At 40.7% G+C, this 12,018-nt stretch overlaps 1 protein-coding gene across 1 annotated transcript in view; it reads right to left on the bottom strand.

The window, feature by feature from the left end:
• The window catches only part of GALNTL6 (polypeptide N-acetylgalactosaminyltransferase like 6), a 2,428,129-nt gene that overhangs the window by 243,538 nt on the left and 2,172,573 nt on the right, over positions 1 to 12,018 (bottom strand). The gene's annotated exons all lie outside the window — the stretch shown is intronic.

Genomic DNA, 12,018 nt, shown 5'->3' with positions numbered 1-12,018 from the left:
AGCTCACCCATGAGAAAATAATCTTGTTGAAGTGCTCTTCATAATTAAAGCTAGACCACTGGTTTCAGTGTTCCCAGACCGAAAGTGTCCAGTGTTGCTGACTCCAGCCATGCTCTTCACCCAGAAAATCAGGATACTTGCAAACCCCTGTTGGAGAATATGACTGCCCTAATATTTATAGATGACAGTAAAGACAGATTTAGCACCTTGCCAATGTCTTCTGGAGTCATTGGAAAAAGAGGACCTTTGCAACCTTCAAGGTTGTGGCAAATGGCCTTCTTGAAATAAATGAATGCCCACCTCAGCCATTGACCTATGGGTCTCATTATAAATACTGCACCAAGTAATGATGGAAAATTTTGGAAGTCAAGGTAATTAAGGAAGGATCAGCATAACTAACTTTCAGGGCTACTAATGAACTGGTATTTCTTTTGCCAAAGGAAGAAGATTGGACTTATAAACCAACAAATTGATTCAAAGGGAGGTAAGAAGGACTGGTGCATTTTGCTGATTTCCCCCTGAAAAACTTGATTCAAAGAGAGGTAAGAAGGACTGGTGCATGTTACTGCCTTCTCCTTTGAAGATACACTCATGAACTGTCTGTGCTATTTTAAAGACACCAGTAATGACTTTGCAAATTTTAGACTGTGCTAATGTTTTCATTATTCTTCCCCCTTTATTCTTTTTCAGGAGTTTCAAGAATAGTCTTCTCTTACAATGTTTGGACCTGATTTCCAATTTGCTTAATATTTGAAATAATAGATTTCAATTAGGAGTATCATGTTACACATGCATTGTCTGTTTGCCTTTAAATAATTTTGTTCCTTCCTCACTCTATAGCTAGGAGATGCTCTATATAGCTAGTCCCACCCTCTTTCTGGTGTGTCTTTAGTTTCAGTTCTGAGAACATGTAATTGCTGGAAAAAGCATACTATGTTTTTTTATCTAATGTTCATTTATGAGATAAGATCTGCAAAAGCTTAACTAAATAACTAAAGTTGTTAATTAAAACTTTCTATGATCTGCAAGCTGTAATTTGAATCAAGTCACTGTCTGCCAACACTGCTGAAATTGTAAATTATATCTTACCACAACTGTATCAGGTATAGAGATCACATTTGCAATGCTTAGATTCGGGGAGCCGAACAGTTACAAAGTTATTGCTTAATAAACAATTAGTTCAGTGTTTCTCAACTCCTGTCCTCAGGACCCACTAACAGGCCAATGTTTGTAAGATAACTGAAATACATCACAGTTGATATCATTTGGTGCTCAGTGATTGCAGTATTCTAGTCTGCATCTCCCCACGCTAATACTTAAAATCTGGCCTGTTAGTGGGTCCTGAGGACAAGATTTGAGAACCTTGAGGAGTTAGTAGAACATAGTTGAAACACAAAATTTGGCATGGTCAATAAGGGATATACAAGTAAAAGAGTGAAAAATTATGGGGAATTTGGATTGAATTTGAATATTGTAGGGAAAGTTAGTTTTGTTGTTTTATCGTTTGGTGGGTTATTCATTTTTATAATTTTTAACAGGAGTTCTACGCTAAACCCCCCTATCATTTCAATTATCTTTAGTTTTATACCAAAACAGTTAAAGACCAACTGAAGTCTCATAACATTTTATTTCTTTATAGTCCTGTACCCCAGCATGTTAAAATTTGTGATTGACTTTGCTTGGAAATACCTTAAAGTTGGTAACATGTTACATGTTACACACTTATTTGGTGTATAACATGTAACATGTTACCAAAGAAAAACGCTTCCTATGTGAACAACTTATTCATACAATAAACAAATACATAATTCATACATTAAAAATAAACTAAAATACAATTCCTCAGTGCTTCAAATAACCTGGAATACCTTCAATCACAAAAACATAGTTCATTAAATAACTTAATTCATAAAATAATAAAGTGACTCTGTGCTGCCAATTAAGTGTAGCAATAAATAAACCTCAAATTTAATCAACAATAAAGCATCTTTGTGCTTCTATTGTGCAAGATGTTAAAACCAAAAATATCCATACTAATGAATGATAGCATTAATAATAGCAACACAGCTGTTGACATAAATCACAAAGTGTATCACTAAGAATTAATAAAAAGCTCCAATGTTGAGAAAATATGACATCTCAATAAAAACAGTCCAATTGGTGTAGGTCCACACAAAGGAAAGTGCTGGGAAGAATCCGTCACCAAGAAGGCAAGGTTCACACTGACTCTTACCCCAATGAAAAGCAATCAAACACACTTGAAAATCCTCCACTTGGATTTCACCATACACATGGGGAGATAGATTGCATGAACACCAAAAAGATCCTCCTTAGACAGACACTCATCACATAAGGACATCATGTAAGTAGGTATAAAAAAAACTTCATTGTGCAGTATTACCGACAAGTACATTTATTGAGAGTACAGCAAAGGCCAGAATATTCTTAGCACTACACTTTGTGATTTATGTTATTTTGTCTTTTTGCCAGCCAATGAGTATGGGGACATAGTAGGCAATCCAGTGGGGATCTTTAATCATAAAAAGGTCAAAGACCTCGGATTAAATGTATATTCCTTTCTCTCATTGCTAAAACTGCACAGACACGTTAGTTATTCACAGAGATCCATGAATTAATAAACTACAAGTCTCATCTTCCACAGTGGCAAACGGACTTAGGCCGGGTTCACACATATGCAAATTGGATGCAGGTTTCCCCACATCCAATGCGCATGACAAGCAAGTGTGACCGACTCTCAATGGACCCGGTGCACATATGTCCAGGGTGGTCGCAGTCTGGATTTAAAAAGGGTCCTATTGCATGTTTGGTTCCAGCTCAGGTGTGTATTCAGGCAAAAAATCGGACATGAATAGCACCTGAACTGGTGCATGGATACGCATTGGACCCCAGGCACGAACCCGTGGCCGAGCATATGTGAACCCGTCCTTATAGTTAACACGGAACCAGGAGTGCGGTAATCAGCTTACTCATAGCCCATTGACACTTCCTTTCCAGTTCAGTAACTAAAAACCTGGACAGAGGGATGGGCAGAGAGCTGGAGGAAGTGTTTCCAGAAGCCCATCACTGCACCTGCAATCCTCTGTTCGCAAGTGCAATGCTATGTAGGTGTCTGTGGAAAAAATTATAAATGCACATTTTTTTCTGAAAAAAGTGTGCATTTATTATTTTGTTTTTAAAGGTGAACTTCCTTTAAGCACTATGAAATGCAGCATAATACTCCAAAAAGACACTTACACATGACTAATATGCAATTATAACTGGATTTCATCTGCAAAATTCACCTATTCCACTATCCCTGTTCCACATTTATTCTGTACGAATCTGTCAACATTTCTTGGGGTTTTGCATAAAATGAAAGTGCCAATTTTTGAAGTTGCAGTTAAGAAATGACAGCTAAAATCAGCTAAGATGCCATCTGTAATGTCTCTATTTTGTACTTAACATTCGTTCTAGTTTATTCTACAAGTAGAGATATATGAACTGGAAAGAACTAATTTTGGTGTGACCCAGATCACCCTGATTTACATGACTTGGAAATAGAAGAAAGGTGCATTTTTAAAACTTTGCTCATTTTCAGATATTGTAGCAGCAATGGAGCAACTTTATCACAATAAAACTGCGATTAAATCCTTATCATAATGACCATTGGGACTCTTGAAATATTACATAGAGGTCATTCATATTCGTACACCAAATGTAACACAAAACTTGGTTGTTACACAGCATCATTCAGCTGGAGAACTTCTACAGATATGTATGAATCAAAATAGTATGCATAAAATATTATGAATAAAGGTATTATTACCTAAAGAGAACCTAAATCCTATACATACAGTTACATGATCTATAAATAATGAGCTTGCTAAAAGAAATAAAAAAACATACATAATCTACATTTAAAAAGTTTAAAGTAAAAAAAATGAACAACTGCTAAATTTGCAAAAGAATATTTTTTTCAAGCACTTGCTTTTCAATGATAGTAGCACTGGTAAAAGAAAGGTTAAACAATGTTCCAAGATGGGAGGGAGGAGGCACAACACCTCTAAAAAACTGGCTTTTCTCCAGATTTATACATAAATAGTTGTGAGATAGGAAATGTAGTTTGTGACACAGTAAACACATTGTTGTGCTGAGTAATCAATGTATTTCACCTGACACAGCATTCCCTGGTAGTGTTATCAGTTTTAAATTTGCACTCAGAGAGCTGAAAAAGCTCTCAAGAGCCCGTGGAAAAGTATTGACCTGTAAAATATCCCATTTCTCTGGTAAACAAATAAATAAATTAAAATCTTGCAGAACATAAGAGCAGGGCCCTGAAAGACATGACAAATGAGACAGGAGAGAAGGTGAATGTGCTATAATGGTTTTACAGTGGAAAGCATAAATATATTAAGCTAAATGACACACACCCCACTTATTCTGGTGTACATGACCTATATACTATGAATTATTTAAATCTGTCTATGTGAGAAAACTATTTCATAAAGATAGTTACTGTTCATGTAAAAATGTACTGCATTACATAATCAGTAAGTCTACTAATATATATCTATCATATACAATTTATCATGCTGTATAGTAAATAAGCCCTTGGCGTTTCTACTTTTAGCAGGTGGAGAAAGTGGATCTAAAGCAAAACAATGTAAATTGCGCTACCTGCCTTCCCCTGCTGCTCCCTATAAAAAGAAAATCTCAATCATGTTAATATTTAACATTCATTGTACATTCCCTGCAGGGGAATCTTCCAGGTGCATGTCTTTTAAATGACATTAATTGTTTCTCACCCAGAGAATGTTTGGTGGCATTCACTGCCTTATAAATAGACCCTGGGTACTGAAATACGTTATCTGGAACAGGCTCTCTTCCGATCTAACAGGTCCACTGCTTCTTTTACACCAGGATTCCTTAAGCGGGGTTCCACCATGATCTATCCATCTGTAAGCAGGTTGCCTACTGTGTTAATGGTAGCTAGACTAGTGTGGCTGCCCAGATTAGAGGGAGAAAGAGTTTTAGTGCTCACATTTTCTAGGGCTTTTGGGGTCCAGGCTCCTGTGATATATAAAAGGCAGAGGTTCAGATCTCATAGGCATCAGGTAAGTGAACAAAAGGATGGGAATGCACTAAACACACAGACACTTACAGTTTCTCTATGGAGCTCCGGCTTTTGGAATTCACCCAAGTCTTGAGCTTCTCCCATGAGTCATGCAATGCTATGGACTTCACTCATAAGGACTTTTTTTTAAACTTATTTCCTTTTTATTGTTTTTCATATTGCAAAATTTAAAAACATACAGCATCATGAATTATCATATAGTATCGCATAATGCAAAAAACAATTGCTGCTTTTACTTCCTTCTCCCTCCCTCCCTCCCTCCCTCCCTGTACCCACACCCCTACCCCCACACCACCCAATCATTAATTATGCATATCATCTTGTCTATTATCTATCTACATAGCCAAAGATAAAGAAAGAAACTTCTCTGTGAGCAAAGAAAAGGTATATGAAAGAGGCCACAGAAAAAAAAGAAAAAAAAGGCGGAGACAGGGGTATGGTGGGGAGCGGGAGAAGAATTTTCCCCAACTCCCCCTCATCCCCCTATAAGGGACACCCCATCTCCTCCAACCAAGGTCTCCACATTCTCACAAACTTTCTGAGGTTGTCTTGCCTAATACATGCCACTCTCTCACTCCAAACCATTGAATTGATAGTCTCAATCCAATTCTTCACAGTTGGGGGGGGTCTGTGCCTGCCATTTCTGTGCTATTAATTTTCTCGCTTGGAACAGGCATCCCAACACTGCTACGGTAGTAACGGGCGGAGCTCTATCTTCCTCCAAGCTCCCTAATAGGCATGTCTTGGCCTCAGGTTCTAATGTGATCCTAAAGATTTTATTTATCCTATCAACTATCTCCACCCAATAACTAAATAGCTTTGGACACTTCCACACCATGTGGATAAGATCTCCTGTCGCCTTACACCTGGGGCACTCATCATTTTGTTTCCATCCAAGTTTAAACATTTTTTTGGGGGTATAGTAGATTCTATGGATTAGGAACAGGTGAGAGAATTTCTGCGAGCGGGAAATTGAGACCAGGGCTCCTTGTTCTAAAATCTTATCCCATTGTTCCATAGTTATTGCCCCTTCGTCTCTCTCCCACCCGCTCTGCTCTTAAGAGGTCCTACTCCACTTATAATTCTAGCCCCCAATCTAGCATACAACTTGCAAATTAGACCTTTAGTTGAGGCTGATTTAATTATTTTTAGGAGTACAGGGATGTGGGTCCATTCAATGATTTGAGACCTGAACTGTACTTGAATGGTGTGCCTAGTCTGCAGGTATTTATAAAACGCCCTGTTTGATATATTAAATTCCCATCTTAGGTCTAAGAATGTCTTCATGAGGTTACCCTCATACAATTGAATTAAACAGCTAATACCCTCCTTTTCCATTCCCTAGGTCTCTCTATATCCCTTATTTCAGACAAGTTTTTGTTGTGCCATAAAAGGGTATATTCTGTTACCCCATTATACCCCATTAGTGCCTTTGTTACCTGCCACACTTTACTGACTAGTTATATCATTGGGCATCTATGTATAAAAGAGTCTGCTTCTAATACCTCCTCTAGTGTACTGTGTGGGGCTCCCATTATCATCATTCTATTGCTGGAGTTCCCACCACCTAGGGCTCCACAGCCCACTAGGTGTTGCAGCTGGGATGACAAGAAATATAGTCTCGGGTGCGGGATCGCCATACCTCCTTCTTTGATCGGTAATTGCATAGTTTGCAAGCTAATCCTTGATTGACCCTTCTTCTAAATGAATTCCCTAAAAAGGATTCTATTCTCTTAAACCACTTCTGACCTATCCAGGTCAGAGAGTTGTGGAGCAGATACAATATCTGCGGTAGCCATATCATCTTTATTAGATTGCAACGCCCTGCAACAGATAAGGGGAATTGGCACCAAATGTCTCCCTTTTGCTTCAATTTCAATAGCAATGGGGCTAAATTATTGTTGACGTACTGGTTTATATCGCTTGTAATCCAAACACCCATATATTTCAACTTGGCTACTACTTTCAGTTGGGGAGTTCCCGGCAGTATCTGGTCACCAAGTGGGTCAACCAGCAACAGAGCTGACTTATCCCAATTGATGACCAGACCAGAAAATAGCCCAAACCAACCATTTGTATCACTGTATTTAATGAGGCTTCAACATCCCCAAGGAAAAACGCGACGTCATTTGCGAACAGTACTATCCTGTCCTCTTCTAACTGACGCCGAAACCCCTGTATGTCTAGCCTTGATCTAGTCATAATTGCTAGGGGTTCCATTGCAAGGGCGAACAAAAGGGGAGATATGGGGCAACCCTGTCTTGTCCCTCTCTCCAACTGGAACACTTCTGAATGTTCTTTGTTAATTTTTATTTTTGCTCTTGGTTTGCTATAGAGTAGTTTCACCCATCTAATAAAGGAGGGACCAAACCCAAATCGCTCTAGCACCTTCCATAGACAGTCCCATTCTAGACTATCGAAGGTCTTGGCGGAATCCAAGGCCAATATGGCCTCAGAGCCTAAGTTGGCAGTTGGGATCTGCATATTTAAGAAGATTCTTCTGATGTTAATGCTAGTTGATCTATTGGGGATAAAACCCGACTGGTCAGGATGTATCAACTCTTGGATACATCTGTTTAGGCTGGTTGCTAAAACTTTAGCCAAGATTTTTACATCAGTGCATAATAATGAAATTGGGCGATAAGAGGAGACATCCAATTGATCTTTCCCCTCCTTGTATATTACGATAATAGGGGCTTCCGACATTGAGGTAGGGAGTCTCCCATTGGCTAATGCCCATCCCAATTTTTCTGCAGTTCTGGAAGTAATACCTCACCATATCGTTTATATATTTCTACGGGGAGCCTGTCTGGGCCTGGTGATTTTTGGCTGGGCATCCCAGCCACTGCCTGTTTTAGCTCTTCTAGAGTCACTGGTGCTTCTATATCTATTTTATCCTTCTCTGACAATGTCGGGATTGGTATTCCCTGGAGAAAATCATCCATTATTTCGCCCCCGTCTCCCCTATTAGATTTATACAGAGACTTATAATAGTTGCTGAATGCATGCATTATCTCTATCGCATCGGTAATGATGTCTCCACTTGATGTCCTAATCGCCGAAACAGTAGAGGGGGGTAGTATGCCCTATACACACGGTCGGACATTGTTCGGACATTCCGACAACAAAATCCATGGATTTTTTCAGATGGATGTTGGCTCAAACTTGTCTTGCATACACACGGTCACACAAAGTTGTCGGAAAATCTGATCGTTCTGAACGCAGTGACGTAAAACACGTATGTCGGGACTATAAATGGGGCAGTAGCCAATAGCTTTCGCCTCTAATTTATTCTGAGCATGCGTGGCACTTTGTGCGTCGGATTTGTGTACACACGATCGAAATTTCCGACAACGGATTTTGTTGTCGGAAAATTTTATAGCAAGCTCTCAAACTTTGTGTGTCAGAAATCCCGATGGAAAATGTGTGATGGAGCCCACACACGGTCGGAATTTCCGACAACAAGGTCCTATCACACATTTTCCGTCGGAAAAGCCGACCGTGTGTACAAGGCATTAGATTTAATCAAAAGGGACAGCATATCACTGACCCTCTCCCCCTTTCCAAAATGGCACTGCCTCTGGAATATGCATCTATTCTCCATCCTCCTAGTAATAGCCATTTTATAGACTTGTTGCTTATCTAGCCATTCGACTGCCTGTCTGGTGTTGGGTCTTCTCTGCCTGCATCGCCTCATTCCTGATATCCCCTTCCCACTCTCTAGATTTCCCCTTAGTTCTTACCACTTGTTGGATCAAGATGCCTCTGAGATAGGCCTTCAAGGAGTCCCAAACCACTCCAGGCAGTACCGTGCCTGTATTGATTTGTACAAATTCATTTAATCTAGACACAACTTCTCCAGGGTTGGCAATGAATTCCAGCCAACAAGGGCTGATTTTCCATTCTTTAGACTGGGTTTTGAACCCAGTATTTATTATCAACATAAGCAGGGAGTGGTCCGAGACTCCTCTTGGACCATACTCTATATTACTTACTGTCGATATTACATCCCTATTGCCCAGGGCCATGTCAGTTCTAGAAAAGGTGAGGTAGGAGCTTGAAAAACATGAATACTGCCTTTCTTGCAGATAGCGTATTCGCCATATGTCACTCAGACCCATTTCCTCCAAGAATCGAGATAGCCAACCCTTGCCTGCTGTATTGGACCTGTTTCCCAACGGGAATCTATCTAGGCTTTTGTCCAGTACTTCATTGAAGTCTCCCACCACTATTATCAGGGTTCCTGTTTTATCCAATATGAACTCCAATAATTTATGTAGAACCTCCAGCTTGAATGGAGGGGGAATATAAATATTTGCCAACACAAATAGTTTGTTTTCAATCGAGCAAAGCAAAAAAATATACCGGCCCTGTTCATCAATACAACTCTCCTTGCAGGAGAATGCCATTCCTCTCCCAACCAATATACTCACCCCCCTTGAATAGGAGGAGTGGACCGAATGGTATTTGGCTTGTAAATTCCGATTGTGGAATTGTACTGCAGTGTCATTGGTCAAATGTGTCTCCTGCAGGCAGAGCAGTCCAGGCCAAGTCCCCTCCAATGTCAATAGGACCATAGTTCTCTTAATTGGATCCCCTAGGCCCCCGGACAAGTAAAAGTTGTTAACCAGAACACGCCTGTTTTGAAGTCATTCAAGGGGTGCACATGAGGTCCTAGCGCACACACACACACACAGATCTGAGTCTGCAACAGCCTGCAATAGCACACAAAATGTTCTTATAACATCTCAGCAACAAAAGAGTTGACTGCAACCAGTCATTGGTGTGGTACCTGGTAAGGTGACAGGTTCTTTGGTAGCAAGGGGTCCCAGTGATATGGCTCCCTCCCTAGCTGTCCGTCTCTGTCAGTCTACGGGAGTTGATTAGCATTACAGAGATTTATGCCCCATCACTGGGTATGGAGAAGCAAGGGTTAAGTGAGCAGGCATGAGGTCTGAACTATGTGCTCGGCGGGACCCTATTCTGCTACTGGGAGTTAGGTGGCAGAGTATGCTGACTGGTGGGGTGGCCATAGGTTCTGCATGTCCCTCCTAATGCATTGTATGCACTTGCACAAGTTTGTAGCATATGGGACCACGTTCTTTGTAGGAACTTCACATAACGCTGCACACGAGTGGCTCATGTTTGGGTTGGAGTAATGTTTAACTTCTGAATGGCCACAGACCTTGATGGGTCCCAGCACCGATGAGTACTTCCTTGGCAAGCTGTAAGTCTGGTGTTACAATATATGACCCTTCTAGTCAGTAGCAATAGTAATCAATTTTATTATTATTTTAATAAACAATTTCTGAAAATGTAAAACCTATTTTATTATTATTATTTGCATACAGCTAAATATTCTATACAGCTTCTCTTATAGGATCACACCTCTCTGTCCTCTATTCTCTACTTTAGGGGTGCTCAAACTGTAGCAGACGGGCCACATGTGGCCCTCTGAGCCATCTGATGTGGCTCTCGACCTCAAACCAGGGAAGCGCACTTCTATTATATCCTGCAGGTTTGGTGCGCTTTCTGAAAGCGCTCCAAAACTTCTGAATGCAGAAGTTTTGGTACACTTTCAGAAAGTGCACCACACCCGCAAGATATATTAGTAGTCTATGGCAAAGCGCAGCTAACCTGCAGGAAAGCCACAGGTGCAGTGCGCTCGTGGTGCGGGTAAACTGCAGAGCATTAATGTGAAAACAGCCTTATACGGGGCTCAGGACAGTAAGGGCTCATTTATATTTGCGGCTCGGGGGACAGTGAAATCCCATAGTTGAGACATGTTTTTATCACACACCCCCAATCACTGGTGTAGCGTCATGAATGGTGACCCTGCTCCATGCTCCAGGGGGCCCGTGCAGCCTCCCTGTCACATTCTGTGGGGGCAGCATATACAGAAATCAATCCTCTCCATTTTCCTCCTGCAACCACTAAAAGCCTGCTTCTCCTCCTCTCTCTCCCACCAGCATTAATTGGCTGCAGGAGGAAAATGTTCATAATTCTATTCAAAATAAAAAATTGGAAATTCTAAACCACTTCATTTCATTGTGGTCTGTGACCAGTTACCAAATCACTTAAGTGGCCCTTGCTCTTCAAAAGGTTGAGCACCCCTGCTCTATATTGTCCCTCTTTAAGGCCTGAAGGATAAAGTTGGTGTACCATATTTTTACCAAAAGTACTTATGCTGCTGTTACCTTTATATCAGAGTGTAAAATGATTGTTTCTTATGCTAGTAAATAGTAAAAGAAGTGCTGTTGCAGTCAGTTAAAAAGCATTTTTAGTTTATAACCTTTTAATTGATAACTTATCCAAAAAATCATAAGACCCCTTTCACACTGAGGTGCTTTACAGGCGCTACAGCGCTAAAAATAGCGCCTGTAAGGAGCCTCTGCTGTCTCTCCAGGTGCGCTGGCAGGACTCTGAAAAAGTCCTGCAAGCAGCATCTTTGGAGCGGTGAAGGAGCGGTGAAGGAGCGGTCGCTTTAACCCTTTTATGTGATTCTGGACTTCTGCCTAGGGGGTGCATGGCGCTGGTGGACTGCTTCTGCTGTGAGTACCGCTGATGGCGCACGCCCCCTATGCGGAAGTGCAGAGACACAAGATGGAGCTCTGCTTATGTAAACAAGGGGGAAAGTGATAGACTTTGTGTCCCTGCAAGGCAGGGAAAAAAATCTATCACTTCCCTTACTAAAAGCAGCAAACAGTTTACACAAAAACACTGGTTAGACACACAGTTAACCCTTTGATCGCCCTGAACCTCCCCAGCCAGTATCAGTAGTACAGTGACATACAGTCAGTACAGTACAGTGTAGTACAATGCATATTTTTAGCACTGATCTCTTTGTCAGTAAGTGTCCGATTGTCCACCACAATATTGTAGTC

The sequence above is a fragment of the Aquarana catesbeiana genome, linkage group LG01 (assembly GCF_042186555.1).
Source record: "Aquarana catesbeiana isolate 2022-GZ linkage group LG01, ASM4218655v1, whole genome shotgun sequence".
NCBI lineage: Eukaryota > Metazoa > Chordata > Amphibia > Anura > Ranidae > Aquarana > Aquarana catesbeiana.
Note: the sequence above shows the minus strand (reverse complement) of the source record. Positions and strands in the feature narration are given on the sequence as shown.